The following is a 22,708-nucleotide window of genomic DNA, read 5'->3' as shown; positions in this document are numbered from 1 at the left end:
GGAAGGTGTTGCAATACTCACTATTCCCGCTTCAATAAAGTGCACATCTTCATCGCATGATTCCCAGTGATGGTTCTTCATCTTTTATGCATCTTTGATTGATTGATTATGTGAGATATAGCAACGTGCAAAAAAATGTTATTGAACTTATAAATAAAAATTTGTTTCACTTCTTTCACACCTACTATCCATTTTCTCACTCCAAGAGCTCATGTAAACATGGAACCAGATTCCCCGAATAGGTTAAGAGATAAATAAATAGCATTCAAAATACGCTTTTCCTTAGCTCTTCTCTTATCCAACTTTGTCTGGATTTGGGGAAGGTACAGCCACAGATAGAAGCACAACTAGTTCTTTTCATTCCTCCTCTCTTTACACTGATACAGTGCACAGAGGATTCGAGTCCTCTCATTTCTACAGGCCTGAAGGTCTTGTGTGTCTCACAGCAGTCCCGTCGTCTCTACAGCAGCACTCAGTGGTTTGCTTAATTTTCTTATCTCAATACTTGGAACAGCTACAGGACCTGTAGCATAAGTGACCGCAGAGCTCCTTATGAGGGGTGGAGTGACAGTGGGATCTGTCCAGAGCTTGGAGCAACTGCAGGATGTGTAGCAAAAACTTGGAGCTATTGCAGGGACTGTGCCAGGAGTTGCAGAGGCTGCAGCAATGTCAGCAGATCCAGCTCTCTTCCCCTTGAAGATGCTGAATAGTGTTGAACACAGCTCAGTAGGTGTGGGCCAGGCCCTGGCACACTGCAGTCATTTGGGCCTTTTTAGGATTACCAGTGCCACAGCAGACCTGTCTCCAATATTCTACCAGTTTCTCAGGATCCTGCAGTTGCTCGGAGATGAAGTTCCAAAGCCCTGGTGGTGCCCACCACTCCAGGCAGCTGCCCAGACTGTCCCACACCCCCTGCCATGCAGAGCCTTCTCACCTTGGGGCAGATCTCTCACTGATATTCCTGAATAATTGTTTAACCTCAATCCTAGAATCATAGAATCACCAAGGCTGGAAAAGGCCTGAAAGATCATCCAATCCAACCGTTCACCTATTACCAATAGCTCCCACTTAACCATGTCCCTCAACACAATATCCAGTCTCTCCTTGAATACCCCTGGTCTCCCAGAGACGACAGTGTAAAATGTGTAATTCCTAATCATACCAACAATATTACTTCCAAAACCCAAAGATGTCCAAAGAGCTGAATGTGCACAAAACTTCACTTTGCCAATTTTATCGTGGTACAAACCAAGGTCAAACAGCATAGCAAAATAAATACCCTAATCCAGCATCCAGAGTTGACAAATGATGCAGCAGGGAAAACAAGCAGCAAGCAAGGAGCTGTGAAATGCAGCTTCATGAGAAGACTCAGCAAGCTTCACAAATAGGGAAACTATCAGCACCATGGCCTGCACATCTCCAACTCCCACAAAGCCCTGTCCACTCTGGACAGATGTGCTGTTACCACAACCCTTGGAGCCTCACATCAGGCACCAAAATGACTGTGGTTGTTGAACCCAACATGTGGCTCAGCAGCTCACAGTGCTTTGTGCACTGCCCCATTCCCAGTGGGATGGGGATGAGAACTGGGAAAAAGAGTACAACTTCTGGGTTGTAACAAAGCAGTTTACTAAGAGAGATAAAAGGAGAGGAGTAATAGTAATCACTATATATCCGTTGATATAGAATCGTATGTAACAACTGATGCACAAGCACTTGCTCAGCACCACCAGACTGATGCTCAGCTGGGCCCTGAGCAGTGAAGAGACTGAGATGAACTCCCACCCCTTTCAATACAATTTCTGCTTGCTGTCAGCTGATAGAGAACGTCCCTTTGGCCACTATCAGTCAGCTGTCCTCACTCTGTTCCCTCCCAGCTCCATGTGCCCTCCACTGACCATGGCCTTGGCTCTGTACAACACTGCTTAGCAGCAGCTGTAAACATCAGAGTGTTATCAATGGTTTTCTCCTAGAACCAAAACACTGCACCACAGCAGACAGTCTGAAGAAAACAATTCCATCCCAGCTGTAACTCAGATTCCTGCCTGTCCCCTCTTCTTGTTCTTCCTGATCAGGAAGCAAGGAACAGAATCTGCCGCTCTCCTCTCTGAGCCCTTTCCATCAGTTCTCAGCTGGCTCCTCTGCCATCCCCAGGCAGAGCTCAGTGCCCTCTCATGGATGGCAGCAGCCTTTTATCTTCTTCCTTGCCCATCCGTCATGCAGAATCTGTACCCCATTTGCTACAGTACAGAGCTGAGAATCAACCCACCGTGTCTCTGTGAACCAAACAAGACCCTAGGCCTGCAAAGGCACAGAGATTTGGAGTTCGCTGAGTGAATGTTTGTGGTCCTCTCATTAGTGTAACGACTCTTCAGAAAGCATCCCTTTCCAGAAGCATGCTTTGATTTAGCCTGTCTGGGTCTTGCATCTACACTGTGGTACTGATGTTCAGGGCCTTGCTCAGAATCAGCAGCCTGCATGAAAGGAAAAGCTCTGTGGTTTTCTCTTGATTTGTCCCGTTTATTTCCCATGCTACCCGCACTGGTCTACAGGCACTTTAGGGCAGCAGTAGGTTGGGGTTACCCCCAGAGGGTACACAGTAAGATTTAGGACGGGGTATTGGCAACAAGACTTTCTCTGAGGAATCCTCACACAATCCTATAGAACAACTCAGAGGCTTTCCATTCAATCTCCAACAGCAACAATATCCCTCAGCCCTTCTCTGTCACATCCAATTCCCCACCCTTCCCCATTTGGACCTGGTTTAAAGCCCTATAATCAATCAGTGCAGGAGCATTTCAGATGGGGTCATGGAGGAGGCAGACTGCCATTCTTGGGGTGGCCATTTTCCCAGGAGGGCATGGTGGGAGGGCTTTGTCCCATCTGGTTCCACCAACACTTGCATCCACCCAGCAGAAGGCTGTGCCCTCTGTGTCCCACTTGAACTCTGCATGGAGCTTACAGTTGGCAGTGACATGGCTGAGAAGCTCTGGGCATGGATTAAGGGACAGGGAATTAATGTGCCTTCCTAACTTCCTCCCTGCATGCCTTAGCAACTTCCTTGTAATCTCCCCAAGTACCCAGCCCCTTCTTCCAGAGGACGGAGATTCTCTTTTTCTTCCTGAGTCTCAATAGTTTTTCCCAGTTCATCTGCACTGGTCTTCTTCCCCTATGGCTCACCTTATGGCATTCAGGGACAGCCTGATCTCGTGCCTTTAAGATTTCCATCTTGAGGAGTGTCCAGGCTTCCTGGACCCCTTTACCCATAAGGAGCGACTCCCAAGGGACCTGTGCTACAAGTGTCCTGAACAGGTCAAAGTCCGCCCTCTAGAAGTTCAGGATAGTAGTTTTGCTAGTCACCCTTCTGACATCTCCAAGAATAGAGAATTCTACCATTTCATGGCCACTCTGCCCAAGACAGTCCCCAACCTTCTCAACTCCTACCAGTCCTTCACTGTTAGTGAAGAGCAGGTCTAGCAAGGAACCACCCCTGGTAGGACTTCATACCAGCTGTGTAAGGAAGCTGTCTTGCATGCAATCTATAAACCTCTTGGACTGATTCCTCTGCTATTTATTATATTCCCAGCATATATCAGAGAAGTTGTAGTCTCCCAAGAAAATGAGTGCTGGCAATCTTGCGACTTCAGTAAGCTGCTCATAGAATGCCTCACCCATCAATTAGGCGGTCTATAAGAAACCTTTAGCAAGATGTCACACTTACAGGCCTTTCCCCCGATCCTTACAAACATGCACTTCATTCTGAAGCCCAAGCTCTTCAACATCAAAACTCTCTTGAATATAAAGGGCCACACCACCACCCTTCCTTCCTCCTCTATCCCTTCTGAAGAGCTTGTAACCATCCATCACAGCACTCCAGTCATGGCAGTGGTCCCACCATGGGTCGGTAATAGCAACTAGGTCATGGTTTGTCAGATGCACAGTTGCTTCCAGCTCCTCTTGCTTGTTGACCAAGCTGCGTGCGTTGGTGTAGACGCACTTCAGCTGAGGCATCTGCCTCTCTCCCAGCTCAAACAGCATTTCCCTAGGCTTATCTCTGGTAAGCCCTGTTTTGTCCACTCCCCCATCGTAGCTAGTTTAAAGCTCTTTCGATAAGCCCCGCTACCGTCTATGCTAGGATTCACTTCCCCCTTTGAGACAGTTGGGTTCCATTCATGGATAACAGACCATGGGCCAAGTAAACTGTCCTGTGATCAAAGAACTCAAAGTTTCTGGCTCAGTACCAACCTCTGAGACAATTGTTCATTGCTTTGCTTTCCAAGCCTGCTCTGTGTCCCTCACTGCCACTGAAGGTATAGAACAAAAAATCACTTGATCTCCCACTTTGTGAACTAAATGGCCTAAATTCCTGAAATCTCTTTTTATAGTTTGTAGTCTTATCTAAGAAATTTCATCACTGCCCACCTAAACTATGAGTAGTGGAAAATAATCAGTGGACCTAACCAGCATTGGGAGTTTCCTCATTATGTCCCTGACCTGAAACCAAGAAGGCAGCAGACTTACTGACAACTGGGGTCCAGTCTGCAAATGGGGCCCTCTATTCCTCTGAGAAGGGAGTCACCCACCACGGCCACCCTTCTTTCTTTCATGGCAGAGGAAGTCACAAGGCTTGGTAGTGACTGCCTTGCATTAGGTTTCCTCCTAGGCAGATCCTCCATTGCCTCCCCATTCTTATCTCCTTCAGATTTCAGAGTGTCAAACCTGTTGCTTAGATGGATCAGGGGTCGAGGGCTAGGCAGGCATGGGGGGGCTCCTGTGATGTTGAGTTGGGACTCTCTTCCAACCCTTCTCATCAGTCAGGTCTGTCTGACTGTGACAGGGCAGGGAGTCAACCACTTTTCTGGGGGTATCTGCCTGGCAGCCTTCCCTCGGGGATGCCAGCAAGTCACTCCACCAGCCCATCTCCCGATCACACTCCCTGATGGTAAACTGTGAGTAAAACCTTGAGTAAAGTGAGAGTTCACCTAGACAAAAGTATGAGTAGAAACATGGACTGACGTGAGGGTAAACCCAGAGTAAACCCAGGATCCCATCCATTGGGCATGCACAGCCTCTGAGGGCAACTTTTTCCAGTGTTGCTGTGTAAAAATATAGGTTCCTCACATCTAACCTATGTCTCCCCTTTTTAATTTAAATCCGTTTCCATTTGTCCTGTTATCAACAGACCATCCCATCCTTATTCTAGCGTTAGGCATCTCATCCTCAGATGGAAACCCTGGGGCTGAATTGGGATCAGTTTTTCAAAGAACCACAGGAGCTACAAGTTCACCTAGCTGAGTTCAGATGTGCACAGTGAGGTGTCTGTGTGTGAGTCCCTCATCTGAATCCTTGGTTTTTATTCCACAGGGACTGCACTACTCATACACAGTCTCTCAGTGATGCCCAAGATGCCTTGGGTGATCCTAGTTTTGTGCTAGTGCTTGTAAACTGTGACGGAAAATCTATGAGATAGACACCTCCTTCTGGAGCATCAGCTGAGGGCCAGAAGGGAGGTATTCTTGGCCATCCTAAATACCACCTCAGCCACGTGCTTAGGGCACCCATTGTGTCTTTTGCACCTGACCCCATGGAGTATGTAGTGATATTCAGCTTATCAAAAGGATGAGCTCAGAACAGAAGAGGCAGATCTTCCTCTCTGCTCCATCTGTGGCATAGTCTGGATTTCAAGGCATTGCAAAGCTATGGCACATCTACGTTCTTGCACTGATGACACTTTAGGCTCACATTTCAATGGCATCTAATAAATCTAGGGTCATACCTGTTGACAGGAAGCTGGCAAATGTTGTCTCATTGTAAGGAAGAGCAAGAAAGATGACACGGGCAACTATGGACCTGTCAGTCTCACTACAGTGCTTGGTAAAATTATGGAGAAAATGATGGTGGGAGTTATGGAAAAACAACTGAAGGACAGGTCACAGACAACACAAGATACAGAGGGGAAGGTCCTATTTAATTTCAGGTCTTTTTATGACACCTTTATCCATTGAGCTGAACAAGGGAAGGCAGTTGATGTAATCCTTGAGGATTTCAGTAGAGCTTTTGATACTATTTCTCCAGCACCCTTCTGGACAGAAATTCCTGCATACAGCTAGACAGAAACAGAACGTGGTGTGTTGTAATACAAGAAGAATTTTACAGAGCAGCAGCCATGGATTGAGATAAGGAGTTCACAGAGCAGCAGCTGCGGAGCAGGATAAACAGCATGAGAACAAAGGACATCTCTAGGAAAAGAATGAATGGCTCGTGGCTTTGAAGGGGGGTTATAGGGTTGTTATTGCAGTAGCTTTCCTCCAATTAGCATGTGTGATTTTTGGACACCCTTGTCTGTCTCCTATAAAAGTCTGGCTTTCGGGCAATAAATTGATGCAGCTATATGTAACTATATTGGTGTTTCTCTGTTTGACCCAGCACGCTGACATTTTGCCTTTCGGGTTCACCAGCAGTGGTGGGTGAGCAGTTGGCCAGTAGTTCTGTCCCAAAGGATTATAGTCAGTGGGTTCCATTGGGCTGGTAGATGGTCACTGTCAGAGCTCCCCAGGGTTCCATTTTAGGGCCACTTTCCTTTCATGTTTATGCAGATGACTTGCATGCAGGACTAGAAGATGTTCTGAGCAAGTTTGCTGATGAGACCAGATGAGGAGGTGTTGTTGCCTCCACTGAGGGTGGAGAGGACTTGCAGAGAGATGTGGACAAGTCAGAGAAGTGGGTACCAGTTGGTACTAAGCACCAAGTGCATAAAGTATAACAAGAACAAGTGCCTGATTGTGCACCTGGGTATGGGCAACCCTGGACATAAACACTGTCTGTATATTGGACACATGAGAGACGTCTGACTGAAAAGGATTGGGGGTCCTGCTCAACATAAAATTTTAAGTGAGTCAGCAGTGTGCCCAGCCAGCCAAGAAGGCCAACAGTCCCCTAAAGTGCATCAAGCAATTTATTGCCAGCTGGGTGGGAGAAAGGTTTGTCCCTCTTTGCTCTGCATTGCTACTGCCTCACCTGGAGCACTGGGTGCACTTCTGGGCAATGCAGAACATAAAGAACATCAAACTATGGGAGAGTGTGCACAGGAGGGCACTGGAACTGAGAGATCTGAAGTTCAGAGTTTCACTGGGATTGACTGCTTGTTCAGACTGGGCCCTTCTCACACCCCACATCCTGTGATGAGACACAGGGCACATGTGGGATATGAACTTTAACAGCATCCTTGCACCACATGCAAATGCTTTTCCCAGTGCTTCAGTGTTCCACCACCCATTGCTTTCAACATAGTTTTCAACACCCCATTGTATCTTTTAATTTTACCAGAAGCTGGTGCATGGTAGGGGATATGATAAATCCACTCAATGCCATGAACTTTGGCCCAAGTATTTATTAAGGGAATTTTTGAAATGTGTCCCATTATGAGACTCAGTTCTTTCTGAGGTGTCATGTCTCTATAGGACTTGTTTCTAACAACCCAATATTGTGTTTCTGGCAGTAGCATGGGGTACTGCATATGTTTCAAGCCACCCAGTGGTTGCTTCCACCATGGTAAGCACAAAACGCTTATCATTATGAGATCCTGGCAAGGTGACATCATTCACCTGTCACTCCTCCCCATATTTATACTTTTGCCTTGGCCTTCCCCCCAGAGAGGCTTCATATTCTTGGCTTGTTTAATTATGGCACATGATTCACAGTCATGAATAACCAGTGCAATAGCATCCATAGTTAAGTCCACCCCTCAGTCTCTAGCCCAATTATATGTTATGTCCATTCCTTGATGGCCTGAGGTCTCATGGAACCATCAAGCTTGAAATAATTCACTCTTGTTCTGCCAGTCCAAGTCTATTTGAGCCACCTCAATTCTGGCAGCTCGACCTACCTGATGGTTGTTTTGTTGTTCTGCAATAGCCCGACTCTTGGGCAAGTGTGCATCCACGTGACACACCTTTACAATCATATCTTTTTTTTGAGCAGTTATGTTTTTCTACAGTTCAGCAGCCCAAATAGGTTTACACCTCCGTTGCCAGTTATTTTGTTCCCACTGCTGTAACAACCCCCATAAGGCATTTGCCACCATCCATGAGTCAGTATAAAGATAAAGCATTGGCCACCTCTCCCGTTCAGCCACATCTAAGGTCAGCTGGACAGCTTTTACCTCTGCAAACTGACTTGATTCTCCTTTACCTTCAGTGGCCTCTGCGACCTGTCGTGTGGGGCTCCAAACAGCAGCTTTCCATCTCCGATGCTTCCCTACAATATGAAATGATCCATCGGTGAAAAGAGCATATTTCTTTTCATTTTCTGGTAGTTCGATGTATGGTGGGGCCGCTTTAGCACATGACACCTCTTCTCCTGGTGATGTTCCAAACTTTTTATCTTCAGTCCAGTTCATGATCACTTCTAAAATTCCTGGACGATTGAGGTTCCCCATCCGCGCTTGTTGTCTAATCAGTGCAATCCACTTGCTCCAGGTGGCATCGGTAGCATGATGGGTGGAGAGAACCTCCCCTTTCAACATCCGGTTCATCATTGACAGTCGAGGTGCCAGAAAGAGCTGCATTTCAGTACCAGCTACTTCGGAAGCAGCCCGAGCCCCCTCATACGCGGCTAAGATCTCCTTCTCAGTTGGAGTGTAGCACTCTTCAGACCCCTTGTACGCTCAGCTCCAGAATCCCAGGGGTCGGCCTTGGGTCCCTCCTGAGGCTCTTTGCCACAAACTCCAAGTGGGACCTTTCTCTCCAGCAGCAGTATAGAGGATGTTCTTTACATCCTGTCCAGTCCGTACTGGCCCCAGGTCCATGGCACAGGCTATCTCCTGTTTAATCTGTTCAAAAGCCTGCTGCTGCTCTGGGCCCTATGCAAAATCATTCTTCTTCTGCATCACCTGATAAAGGGGGCTTACAATGAGGCTGTAGTTTGGAATGTGCATCCTCCAAAAGCCCACTGCACCCAGGAAAGATTGTGTCTCTTTCTTGCTAGTTGGTGGAGACATGGCAGTGATTTTGTCAATCACTGTTGGGATGTGATGACATCCATCCTGCCACTTTATACCTAAGAACTGAATTTCCTGGGCAGGCCCTTTTACTTTGCTTCACTTAATAGCAAAACTGGCTCATAGAAGAATTTGAATTATTTGCTCTCCAGCACAGCAGCACTCAGTGGGGGTGTGACCTCATTCAGGCCACGGTAGTCTACTGTCAGCCTCCATTCTCCACTGGCTTTACGCACTGGCCATATGGAGCTGTTAAAAGGTGAGTGAGTTTTACTGATCACTCCCTGATTCTCCAACTGGCGAATCAAATCATGAATGGGGAGCAAGGAATCCCTGTTGGTGCGATACTGCCGTCTGTGCACTGTCTTTGTAGCAATCGGTACCTGCTGCTCTTTTATTTTTACTCGTAGCAGCCTCACAACAGACGGGTCCTCTGACAGGCCAGGCAAAACAGACAGCTGCTTAATGTTGTCCATATCTACAGCAGCGATTCCAAAGGCCCAGTGATACCCCTTAGTATCCTTGAAATGCCCTCTTCTGAGGTATCCTCAATACCAAGTATGAACGGAAACCCTGGACCACTCACATAGGATGTTTTTTCCAGTCTTTACCAGTGAGGCTTATTTCAGCCTCCAACACAGTCAATTCTTGAGAGATATCCAGAAATATGGATTGATTCTGTCCCTTCATGACTGGAGGGCATTAGGGTGCACTGTGCACCAGTATCCACCAGTGCCTTATATTTCTGTGGTTCTGATGTGCTAGGCCATCAAATCCACACAGTCCAATAAACTCTATTATCCCTTCCACTCCCTTGAATGAGGGCAGGGCCCCTCTATTGGTTACCTGTGATAACTGGAGCAGCCGTACTGGTGGTTGGACTGTTTTGTAGTTCCCTCACCCGTGCTCATAGTACAGGAGTAGGCTGGTCATGCCACTTCCTCGTGTCTTCTCTGTGGTCACGTAGGTAACACCACAAGGAAACACACAGTGCAATTTACTGTTGTTCCTTGCTCAATCTGGAAAGCGCTTGTGTCTAATAGCTGAGAATTTTAATGATACACATGAAGGCTTTATGGTCGTTAATTTCTTTACGATCTCTCGCCTTCAACTGAAGCAGCAGCTAGGCCAATTACCAAGTGACACCAAGGAGATGAAGTGGCAAAATGGCGATTTATTGAAACAGACACATCCTTATATAACCTACGCCTTTTTGTCTACACCCACTGTATTACACTAAGATTCTTCCAGAATATGGGGAAGGGCCTGTCACATCACAACAAGCTACCGTCCCAGCTGTCCCAACAGCGAAGCAACCAGGTAACAAGAGATTCATTCTGGTGCCGTGTGAACTCCTTTCTTACGCCTTCGATTTCAGTCATCTTCAGGGATCGACAAACAGTAACAGAGATTTCCTCCTCATCACTCTCTTCTTCATGACACTTTTCCTTTTTCCTTTCTCGGTACTTATCCAGACCTGTCACCTGGATCTTCTGTTGCCTCCTCCTCCACTTCTTTTTTCCGTTCTAGACGTGAGGACACCCATTTCCATTTCTTGCCTTCCACAAGGGCAACTGATATTGTTACTGGTGCCTCCTGTGACTGATCAAAATTGACTTGGGGATTTCCCTTTTTGGCTAGAACCTCAGCTCGGAAATTCTCTCTTTTCGGAACAGTGTTATATAGAGCACGGTAAGCACAAGCCAAGCCCCAAATAAGTCATACCCCCTTAGATCTATCTAGGCTGCGCCATCCCTGACTCAAATACTGGCTTAGTTTCTCGGGATCCCACAGGTGTTCAAGAGTTAAATCCCATGACATTGCGGGCCCCCATGTGTTGGCGAACCTGAAGGCAAAAGTCAGCGTTCTAGGACAAACAACCACACACCAATATAGTTAAATATAGCTGTGTCCATCTATTGCCTGAAGAGCCGTACTTTTATAGCAAACAAACAAGGGTGTTCAAAAATCACACGTACTAATTGGAAGAAAGCTTCTGCAATAAGAACCCTAAAACCCCGCTTCAAAGCCACGAGCCTTTCACTCTTTTGCTAGAGGTGTCCTTGGTTCTCATGCTGTTTATCCTGCTCTGCAGCTGCTGCTCTGTAAAGTGCTTATCTTGATCCATGGCTGCTGCTCTGTAAAATTCTTCTTGTATTACAACAGAATGGCAGTTCCCTGGGGTCTCCAGCACACCCCCAGCCAGCTGGCAAATGCCACTGAGGACCTTTAGGAAAGACATGCCCTGGGTAGTGACAATGTTCACTGGACAACTGTGAGCCCCACAATGGGTCTCGTACCTGTGTGCCATCTTCTGAACACCAGTAGCACGGTGTAGATGCAAGGCCCAGCCAGGCAAAATCAAAACATGCTTCTGGAAGGGGATCCTTTCTGAAGAGTCGTTACACTAATGAGAGGACCACAAACATTCACTCAGCGAACTCCAAATCTCTGTGCCTTTGCAGGCCTAGGGTCTTGTTTGGTTCACAGAGACATGGTGGGTTGATTCTCAGCTCTGTACTGTAGCAAATGGGGTACAGATTCTGCATGACGGATGGGCAAGGAAGAAGAGAAAAGGCTGCTGCCATCCATGAGAGGGCACTGAGCTCTGCCTGGGGATGGCAGAGGAGCCAGCTGAGAACTGATGGAAAGGGCTCAGAGAGGAGAGCGGCAGATTCTGTTCCTTGCTTCCTGATCAGGAAGAACAAGAAGAGGGGACAGGCAGGAATCTGAGTTACAGCTGGGATGGAATTGTTTTCTTCAGACTGTCTGCTGTGGTGCAGTGTTTTGGTTCTAGGAGAAAACCATTGATAACACTCTGATGTTTACAGCTGCTGCTAAGCAGTGTTGTACAGAGCCAAGGCCATGGTCAGTGGAGGGCACATGGAGCTGGGAGGGAACAGAGTGAGGACAGCTGACTGATAGTGGCCAAAGGGACGTTCTCTATCAGCTGACAGCAAGCAGAAATTGTATTGAAAGGGGTGGGAGTTCATCTCAGTCTCTTCACTGCCCAGGGTCCAGCTGAGCATCAGTCTGGTGGTGCTGAGCAAGTGCTTGTGCATCAGTTGTTACATACAATTCCATATCAACGGATATATAGTGATAACTATTACTCCACTTCTTTTATCTCTCTTAGTAAACTGCTTTGTTACATCCCAGAAGTTGTACTCTTTTTCCCAGTTCTCATCCCCATCCCACTGGGAATTGGGCAGTGCACAAAGCACTGTGTGCTGCTGAGCCACATGTTGGGTTCAACAACCACTGTCATTTTGGTGCCTGATGTGAGGCTCCAAGGGTTGAGATAGCAGCACATCTGTCCAGAGCGGACAGGGCTTTGTGGGAGCTGGAGAAGTGCAGGCCATGGTGCTGATATGTGTGGATGTGCTCCCTATGTGTGGAGCTTGTTGAGTCTTCTCATGAAGCTTCACTGCACAGCTCCTTACTTGGTGCTTGGATGCTGCATTAGGGTATTTATTTTGCTATGCTGTTTGACCTCAGTTTGTACCACGATAAAATTGGCAGCTGACAAAGTGAAGTTTTGTGCACATTCAGCTCTGTGGTCATCTTTGGGTTTTGGAAGTAATATTGTCCATATGATTAGGAATTACACAATTTACATTGTCGCCTCTGTGAGTCCGGGGGTGTACTGGATATTGTGTTGAGGGACATGGTTTAGTGGGAGCTATAGGTAATAGGTGAACGGTTGGACTGGATGATCTTTTAGGCCTTTTCCAACCTTGGTGATTCTATGAATCTATGATTGAGGTTAAACAATTATTCAGGAATATCAGTGAGAGATCTGCCCCAAGGTGAGAAGGCTCTGCATGGCAGAGGGTGTGGGACGGTCTGGGCAGCTGCCTGGAGTGGTGGGCACCCCCAGGGCTTTGGAACTTCATCTCCGAGCAACTGCAGGATCCTGATAAACTGGTAGAATATTGGGGGCAGGTCTGCTGTGGCACTGGTAACCCCCAAGAGGCACAAATGACTGCAGTGTGCCAGATCCAGAGAGCTGGATCTGCTGACAGTGCTGCAGCCTCTGCAACTCCTGGCACAGACCATGCAGCAGCTCCAAGGTTTTGCTACACGTCCTGCAGTTGCTCCAAGCTCTGGGCAGATCCCTCTGTCACTCCACCCCTCATAATGAGCTCTGCAGTTACTCCTGCTACGGGTCCTGTAGCTGTTCCAAGTATGGTAATAAGAAAATGGTACAAATTCCTCCCAAGGGAGGAAGTACAGCCCTGCGGTGGCTCCAACCCCTCCAATGAGCCCAGTGGCTGCTCCAACATAGTCACAGGTCCTGTGGTGGTTCCAGCTCTGGCAATGAACTCTGAGGTCACTTCAACTCCTGCAACAGCCCAACAGCCACTTCAGCTCCTACAGTGAACCCTGTGGCTGTTAAAACCCCTGCAACTAATCCTGGACTTGCAGACAGATGCGCATAGGGATTAGTTCATATATGTTTGCAACTGCATATGTTGTATATGTGTGAAAATACACTAAATATATTATATATGTATAAATACATTTGTCATAATTATTATCCTTTTCTTTTTCTCTTTGTCTCAACCCATAAACCTTAAACCACAGCACTGCCTTGAGATGCTTACGGATCTCCTTGGGACTATTCAATCTGATCTGGTCACACAGTGAAGAGCACCTGAAGATCTCAAGGTTTTCTCAGGGAGCAGCTCCTGAGGTATATTCCTTACACCAGCTTTGGAAGAGGCCTCCCTCCAGTTCTCTGGTCCTGCTCTAAAGGGGCCCTCTTGTTATGGCAGTGCCAGCAAGGAGACCAGCTCTGACAGACCTGTTCATATTGCCGGCTACTGCCTGCAGCCCTGGATTGCTGCTGTAGAGGCAACAGGACTGTTGTGAGACACACAAGACCTTCAGGACTGCACAAATGAGAGGACTCAAGAGCACTGCAGCACTGGTAAGAGCACATGAATGAAAAGAGCACGTTGAGCTGCTGTCTGTGGCTGTACCTCCCCAAATCCAGGCAAAGTAGGAAGAAAGAAAATCTAAGTAAGTCTATTTTGAAAGCTTTTTAGGTATCTTATAACATATTCAGGGAATCTGGTTCCATGTTTACATGAGTTCTTGGAGTGAGAAAATGGAAATTAGGTAGGAAAGAATTTAAATACATTTTTATTTATAAGTTCAATAACATTTTTTTTTTGCACATTCCTATATCTCACATAATCAAACAGACAAAGATGCATAAAACATAAAGAACCACCACTGGGAATCCTATTGAGGAAGATGTGCATTTTATTGTAGCTGGAATAGTGCTTATTGCAACACCTTCCTGAAAGCGTGCTTGATCTCCCTGTTCCTCATGCTGTAGATAATAGGGTTTAGTGTTGGAGGAACCACTGCATACAGAAGTGCCACTGTCAGATCCAGGAGTGGGGAGGAAATGGACGGGGGCTTCAGGTAGGCAAAAGCACCAGTGCTGAGAAACAGGGAGACCACAGCCAGGTGAGGGAGGCACATGGAGAAGGCTTTGTGCCGTCCCTGCTCAGAGGGCATCCTCAGCACAGCCATGAAGATGTGCACATAGGACACAACTATGAAAACAACAATACCTGAAGGGAACTTACTCCCAGGAGGGGAGTAAACTCTTCGAAAGGGCTGATAATAGCAGGACTAGGGGAAATGGTTTTAAGTTGAAGGAGGGAAGATTTAGGTTGGATGTTAGGGGAAAGTTCTTTACTAGAAGGGTGGTTAGGTCCTGGAACAGGCTGCCCAGTGAGGTTGTGGATGCCCCGTCCTTGGAGGTGTTCAAGACCAGGTTGGACAGGGCCCTGGGCAACCTGATCTAGTAAATGTGTATGTTTGGTGGCCCTGCTAGGCAGGGGGGTTGGAACTACATGATCCTTGAGGTCCCTTCCAACCCGGGTAATTCTGTGATTCTGTGATTCTGTGACAACATTGCCTTGGCAGAGAGGCAGTGAAAACGTACTGGCAGTGTGCAGCAGGGAATTGAGAACCCCAGTGCCCCAGGCAGCTGCTGCCATGGTGGCACAAGCTCTGCTGTCCATCAAGGTCCTGTAGTGCAGGGGCTTGCAGATGGCAACGTAGCGGTCATAGGACATGATGGTGAGAAGGGAATACTCTGCTGAGAGGAAGAAGGAAAAGAAAAAGAGCTGTGCAGCACATCCTGTGTAGGAGATGGCCCTGGTGTCCCAGAGGGCGTTGGCCATGGCTTTGGGGAGAGTGGTGGAGATGCAGCCCAGGTCGAGGAGGGCCAGGTTGAGGAGGAAGAAGTACATGGGGGTGTGCAGGTGGCGGTCGCAGGCTACGGCTGTGCTGATGAGGCCGTTGCCCAGGAGGGCAGCCAGGTAGATGCCCAGGAAGAGCCAGAAGTGCAGGAGCTGCAGCTGCCGCGTGTCTGCCAACGGCAGCAGGAGGAACTCGCTGATGGAGCTGCTGTTGGACATCTGCTGTTGTTGGGCTTGGAGTCCTGCTCAGAGTGCAGAAGATAATGACAAGTCCAGACCATTCTCAGACACACTCCTCCTGCTATAATATGAAATGTTTTTATTCTCTTACAACAGTGTACATTTAGCACCATTACTTGCATTTAATTTCATGTATTTCAGCATTCCTTAAGCAGAAGCAGCATATGGAGCTCTAACCTTCCTTTTATTTTCTATTGCCTTCTCCCTGGATATTTTCATCTGTTTCATGTCTCATATCTTTACCCCAAGTGCTCTTAGAGCCCCCTACCCGAGCTTCTGTGGCATTCAGTTTCAGTTAGAAAATGCTGCCTGTTTGTAGGATAAGTGAATTATTCATGCCTACAGAAAATGATGATAATTCCATCCTTCGAGAAAGGGGAGACTGAAAGCACATCATGTGTGAGTGTTCACAAAACAAGCAATTGATTGATGAAAAATTCTCAGAACTCTTATTGCCCCTTTTAGATTTCTGACTCCAAACCTCTTTGCCTCAGAACAGGAAATGGAAACCCCCTGCCTTGGCTCTCCTCTTGCAAAGTGCCCTCAGAAACATTCTGTTGTGCAGTGGAGTTGTGATCCCCTGCCCCAGGCAGCAGCTGTGGCAGCACAAGCCCTGCCGGGGGGCTCCTTCCCCCCACCCGTCTCCCTGCAGCACCCTGGGCAGCTCCCCGGGCAGGCTGAGTGCTGAGCCTGGCAGGCGGCAGAGTCCCATTCCCGGCACACAGCCCCTGGGGCACAGCAGGGACCCTGCTCTGCAGGACAGCCCTGGGCACCCGCCTGCAGCCCCGGCTGCACAGCCTGCAGCCGTGCTGGGACATGCAGCCCTCAGGGCTGTGATTTCATACTGCAGTATGGAAGCCCTCAGCTGGAGCAGAAGGCTTTTTCCACAGTAAAGAAACATGCAGTGCCTGCATCCAGATCTCCTATGGGATGTCCCAAAGTTAAGTTTGACCCTCTATGAAAAGCAGCTCATGGTCTGCAGTGAGACTTACCCTGTCATGGTCTGTGAGCAATGCTCCTGCAGTGAGCTCACAGCCCGCTCACACCACACACATCCTGCAAGCTCTCTTCAGTTTCTCTCCTCTCCTTCTGTCACCTGCAGGCTGTGCTGTGCACAAGAGCTGCTCCTGGGCACAGCTGTCTCTCTGCAGCCCTGCACACTTTTATGAGCTCCCTGTGTCCCAGGAGCCTGGACAGGCAAGCAGCAGATTATGTCATTTTTATCTTTCCGACTTGTCTCCCCTGACATGTCCCTGGGTCCTCATGGCCAACAGCTCCTGAAAGACAACAGCATCATGACTGTGCTTTGAAATTCGCTCAATTAACCACCACATGTCCAGTGGTCAGTGACTGATTGGAGACATATAGGGAGTGCTCCCAGAGATCGTTTGATGAAACAATAAGGGCAACCAGACAAGGAAGGCAAGGTTTGGACTTTCCCTGTGCAGGGCAGTGATCCAGCTGAGGCAGTGCAGGAGTCTCATCCCTTGACAGAAATCCTGGAGCTGAAATGGGATTCAGCTCCCTACACACCCACAGGAGCTGGGATTCCTCTGGTTCAGTTCAGAAGAGCACAAGGAGTTGCCTGCATGTGAGCTCCTGCTCTGAGTCCTCGGACCTTCAGCTGGGAGTCAGCTGCTCACACACAGACACTGGGTGATGCCCAAGGTGCCTGGGCTGCTCCTGATGTGTGCCAGTGCTTGTAAACCATGTGGGAAATCCCTGAGATAGACAGCTCCTTCCTGGGCATCAGCCGAGGGCCAGAGAGGGGATAGCACTGGCTGTCTGGTGAATTCACTCACAGCTGCAAGAGCAGCACAGGGCCTTCAGGAAAGCCATGCCCATGGTGTGACCATGTTGCTGTGTCAACTCCAAGGCCCACGATCAGTCTAATGTTTGTGTGCCACCTTCTGCACACTGATACCATAGATTAGCTATCCAGTCAGGCTATGTCCAGTGATGCTTTCCAATTAGGATGTTTACTTCTGTGGTTTTGCACTAATGCAAACACCAACACACAAGAAGCTAGAAATCTTGATAGAGCTGCAGGCCTGAGCTCCTGTTTGGACCATGGGGACACAGTTTAATGGCTTCCACAACTGCACTGTAGCACAAGGGGGATACCGAGTCTTTAGGATGGATGGGCGAGGAGATAAAGAAGGGTGGATGCCCTCTGTGAGAGTGCACTGAGCTCTGCCTGGGGATGGAAGAGCAGACAGGTCAGAGCTAATGGAAATGGCAAACAGAGGAGACCATCAGTGTCTTTTCCTGTCTTCCTGATCAGGGAGAGTAAATGGAAGGTGCCCTCTGCAGACAGATGGGAATCTGATGTTGTCTGTCCCTTGTCCCATTTGGTGGCCTTTGTCACTCCATTATCTGCAGCAGGGACAGCACAGCAGGGCATGTGGCATCCAGCAGATCCCTGGAGAGCACAGATGGCAGCTTCTTGACCAAGCAGTGGAGGAACCAAAGAGGAGAGGTGCTCTGCTGGATCTCATACTCTCCGGCATGGAAGGACTTGTGGGAACTGCGAAGGTGAAAGGGGCATCAGGCCACGTGCAAGATGCAAATGTATCTCTTTTTATTTATTTTGAGGCTGTAAGCTTAATAGTTGATCATAAATGTCAATAAAACTGAAACAAATAATTGAAGACAAAGATGGAAATCATTGAAATTGTGTTAACCCTTCTCAACATGAAAAATTCTCATGAGTCTTGTTCCATTTTAAGTTGTAAATATGAATCTTTGAGGTGATTTGATGTCTTTTTTTTTCTTTTACTGAAACTACAATGTTTTCCAGAACTGTGTTCGCTGGACACAAATGTCTTCAGATTCAGAGACACAGACAGTGGTGCCAGTGCCAATGCCCTGTGACTATAGCCCGGTGCCCAGCACTACTCTTCCCTGCTGCCTATTTGATGTGTCTCATCCTCCAAGTTTTTTCAGCTCTCCTAAAGAAATGGCCATGGTTAAGGGCATGTTTTGAGCAGGCCATTTGGGCACACACTACTCCCACTGCCCTCCAGATTTCTCCATCCCTTGCTCTTTGTTCAGTCAGATACCTCCCAAGATACCTGTCTGATTTCTGACTTTCAGGGGGATTACTGGAATTTGTTCCATCTCCCCAAAGTCTGAGAATCAGTGAGAATGTGTTAACCCGTCTCAATGTGTGAAATACTCACAAGTCCTGATCAATTTTAAGTTGATACCTCTCAACTACCTGGCTGATCTATCCCAGGGAGATTACTGGAATTTGCTCTATCTACCAGAGTCTGATGGCCTCTGTTGTCAACTACTTCACTGTGATTCAATCTATCCTATCCTACCTCAGTATAAATCATTTCTTTTAAAAGTATTCCATATGAAAGACAAACTTCAATAGATGCAGCTTGAACATGGCATGCAGTTGATCACTGTGTTTTACTGTTCATTCAATTGCATCACCTTTCTTTCCATTTGCTGGCCAGATAAAAAAGAGAAATCTTTCCTTTTCCATGTGTAGCTGGTTCTCTGAGGAAAGCCAGTGGGAGTTGGTGCAAAGCAGTTTTAACACTGAGCGGATGAATGCAGAGGAGAAGAGTGATGTGAAGAAAAGTGATGCAAGTCCCATAGGTCCATTGTGAGCAGAAATTGGGTGGGGAGGTTGAGAAGGACCTTTGTCAACACAGTAACAGTACAGAACTCATTGGGACATCCTGGATTGGTATCAGTTGCACAGTGCTGCTTTAATGTCTTCTTTAAACCCAACTATAAATAAATAGACAATAAATTTATACTGGATTCTTTAAGCTCTCTCCAGATATCCCTCCTTTTTGCTGAACAAGTTCTGATAACCTGAAGAAGATAACAAGATGGCATAAGGCACAGGAGATTCTTTAGGTTATAATGGTCCCAGGGTGCATTTGATGCTGAGTTCATCAGCCTCTAGTGCAGAGAGAAGTTTGCACAAAGTGCTCAACAAGACAAAGTCAGAAGTAACAGTGAAGTTTCTTGGAGTATTAATGGGCCCGCTGAGGAACATTACCAAGTAAGCTTCCCAAGGGACTTGTTAGAGAAGATAACTGGAAGCCATGACTACAGGCAGGCAAAGGCACTGGCATGCTAAGAAACCTCTCCTTTGCCTTACAAAGCAGACAGGACAAGCCCTGATTGCAAGACCAGTGGTAGAGAGGTCCTGTATGTCATGTTGGCTCTGGGCATTTCCTGGGGCAATGTGTTGGAATTTTGTATGATGTTAAATGAAAGACATGGGGACAGAAGATCCCAGGCTCTACATGTGGTGCAAGGACGCTGTGAGGTTCATGTCCCATATGAGACCTATGTTTCATTGCAGGATGTGAGCAGGGATGTGAGAAGGGCCCAGTCTGAACAAGCAGCCAATCCCTGTGAAACTCTGAACTTCAGATCTCTCGGTTTCAGTGCCCTCCTTTGCACATTCTCCCAGAGTTTGAAGTCCTTTATGTTCTGTGGTGCCCAGAACATAGTGAGGCAGTAGCAATGCAGAGCAGAGGGACAACCCTTTCCCTCACCCAGCTGGCAATAAGTTGCTTCATGCACTCCAGGGGACTGTTGTCTTTCCTGGCTGCCTTGGCACACTGCTGACTCACATTCAGTGTGATGTTGACAAGCACCCCAACCCTTTCCAGTCAGAATCCTCTCCAGTGTCCCATATCCAGTCAGTGTGTATGTCCAGCATTGCCCCTACCCAGGTGCACAATCAGGCACTTGTTCTTGTTATACTTTATGCACTTGGTGCTTAGTACCAACTGGTACCCACTTCTCTGACTTGTCCACATCTCTCTGCAAGTCCTCTCCACCCTCAGTGGAGGCAACAGCACCTCCTCATCTGGTCTCATCAGCAAACTTGCTCAGAACGTCTTCTAGTCCTGCATTCAAGTCATCTGCATAAACATGAAAGGAAAGTGGCCCCAAAATGGAACCCTGGGGACCCCGACAGTGGCCATCTACCAGCCTGATGGAAAAAACTGACTATAATCCTTTGGGACTGACCTACTGGCCAACTGCTCACCCACCACATTGTGTTTCTGTCTAGCCATATGCAGAACATTCTGTCCAGAAGGTTGTTGTGAGAAACAGTATCAAAATCTCCACTGAAATCCTCAAGGATTACATCAACTGGCTTCCCTTGGTCAACTAAACGGATAACTGTGTCACAAAATGAGCTTAAATTAAACAGGACCTTTGCCTCACAAACTTGTGTTGGCTGCGACCAATGACAGAATTGTCCTTCAGCTGTTTTTCCATAACTCCCACCATCATTTTCTCCATAATTTTACCAGGCTCTGGACTGACAGGTCCATAATTGCCCATGTCATCTTTCTTACTCTTCCTTACAATGAGACAACATTTGCCAGCTTCCTGTCAGCTGGCATGACCCTAGACTTCTTTAGATGCAATTGAAATGAGAGCCCAGAGCACACTAAGTTTTCATCATTGAAAGAAAGTAGATGTGCCATAGCTTTGCAATGCCTTGAACTCCAGAGTATGCCACAGATGGAGCAGAGGGGAAGATTTGCCTCTTCTGTAGTGAACTCATTCTTTTGGTAAGCAGAATAACACTACCTGATACATGGGGACTGTGTCTCTGCTCTGCTCTGCTCAGCTCACAGGGCAGCGGTCTGGCAGGGTGTTGCTCTCATGTCAATGCAGGTAAACTCACTTTAATCCTTTTTCCTCTGTAAATGCTTCCTCTATTTCTATGCTCAGATACACTTCCACATTCCCTCAACTACACTTTCATATATCATTAACAATTACACTTTCTTATACCATCAAAACAGTTTGTCAAAACGTACAGTTCTTCAGTTCACATAAACTCCCTTAATACAGTCTGTATTCTTCAGTTATAAACACTGTGCCACAGAACCAGCACTGATTGAACCACCTCCCTCACACACTTCCTCGCAAGCAGTACATAGTATTACATAAATGGGTTGACACTCATTGGTCGGGTGGAATGCACACCTCTCCTCAGGACAATCTTACTAATCTACAGAGTACAAACTCCTGTCTTCTTACATACAAGCAGAAAGTACTTATGAGTGGACACACAACACAGTCTTTCACTTTGTCCGTGTCTGGCCATTTCCCTCACAGGAGGAAGGAAACATGGATCGGGACTCGGCACTCACCCTGCAGCTGTTCTGTGTCTCACTCACACCACACTCACTCTGACATTTAGATCAAAAACCATGGTTTATTCATACTACACAATGCTGACAACGTTTTCTAGCTGGAATCTTAATAACACTCATACTCTGGTCGACCAGTTGCAAACGTTAATGTTTTTCCCAGAGTCGGCTTGACACACGGTACCAAACACTTAAAGCAGATGATAATATTGAACATACAACCTATAACCCCCGTGATTACAACTTGGAGAACCCAGGCTACCATTTGACAGGCTATCCACTATATCCCATACCCGTAGGAGAGACCAACCTAGGTCCCTCCTATTGTCACCCACCTGGGAGAGAGTACTTGTTCTTGTTTCCATTCATATGACATACAGTTCCCTTTCATAGGAACTCACCCAAGGAGTCTTCCTACCCCAGCTGGCAACCAAAGCCATGAGCTCACCTCCCTGGGAGCAGCACGTATGGCTGTAAACTGTGTAGGATGTCTCCTCAAGACATATGGGCTCCACTTACCATACACATACCTGGTCCACCTATGGGTGGTCCTTGTCTGTCCCTGCAGTGATCAGCTGAGGAAGGGAGTCCTTCAGAGAAATCTCAGGGTGCGCCAAAAGTGTCTCCCTCTCAGCTGGTCCTGCAGCGAACAGAGCTGGTCCCACCTGGGCCGCCAAATTGACTACAGGAATTGAACTCTATAACCTCTATAACTGATACAGTCTCCCATGACATCCTTATAACAAAGCTGAGGAAGTATGGGATAGGTGATTGGACAGTGAAGTGGGTCGAGAATTGGCTGACTGGCAGAGTGCAGAGTGTTGTCGTTGGTGGTGCAGTGTCTGGCTGAGGGCCTGTAACTAGCGGCGTCCCCCAGGGGTCTGTGCTCAGTCCGGTCTTGTTCAACATCTTCATCAATGACCACCCTCAGCAAGTTTGCTGATGACACGAAGTTGGGAGGATTGGCTGACACACCTGAAGGCTGTGCTGCCATTCAGCGAGACCTGGACAGGCTGGAGAGCCGGGCAGTAAGAAACCGGATGAGGTTTAACAAAAGCAAGTGTAGAGTCTTGCACCTAGGGAGAAATAATTGC

This window comes from Coturnix japonica, chromosome 9, assembly GCF_054131305.1.
Source record: "Coturnix japonica strain WE chromosome 9, WE-NBRP24, whole genome shotgun sequence".
Taxonomy (NCBI): Eukaryota; Metazoa; Chordata; class Aves; order Galliformes; family Phasianidae; genus Coturnix; species Coturnix japonica.
The sequence above is the reverse complement of the archived record's forward strand: the minus strand, read 5'-3'. Positions refer to the sequence as shown.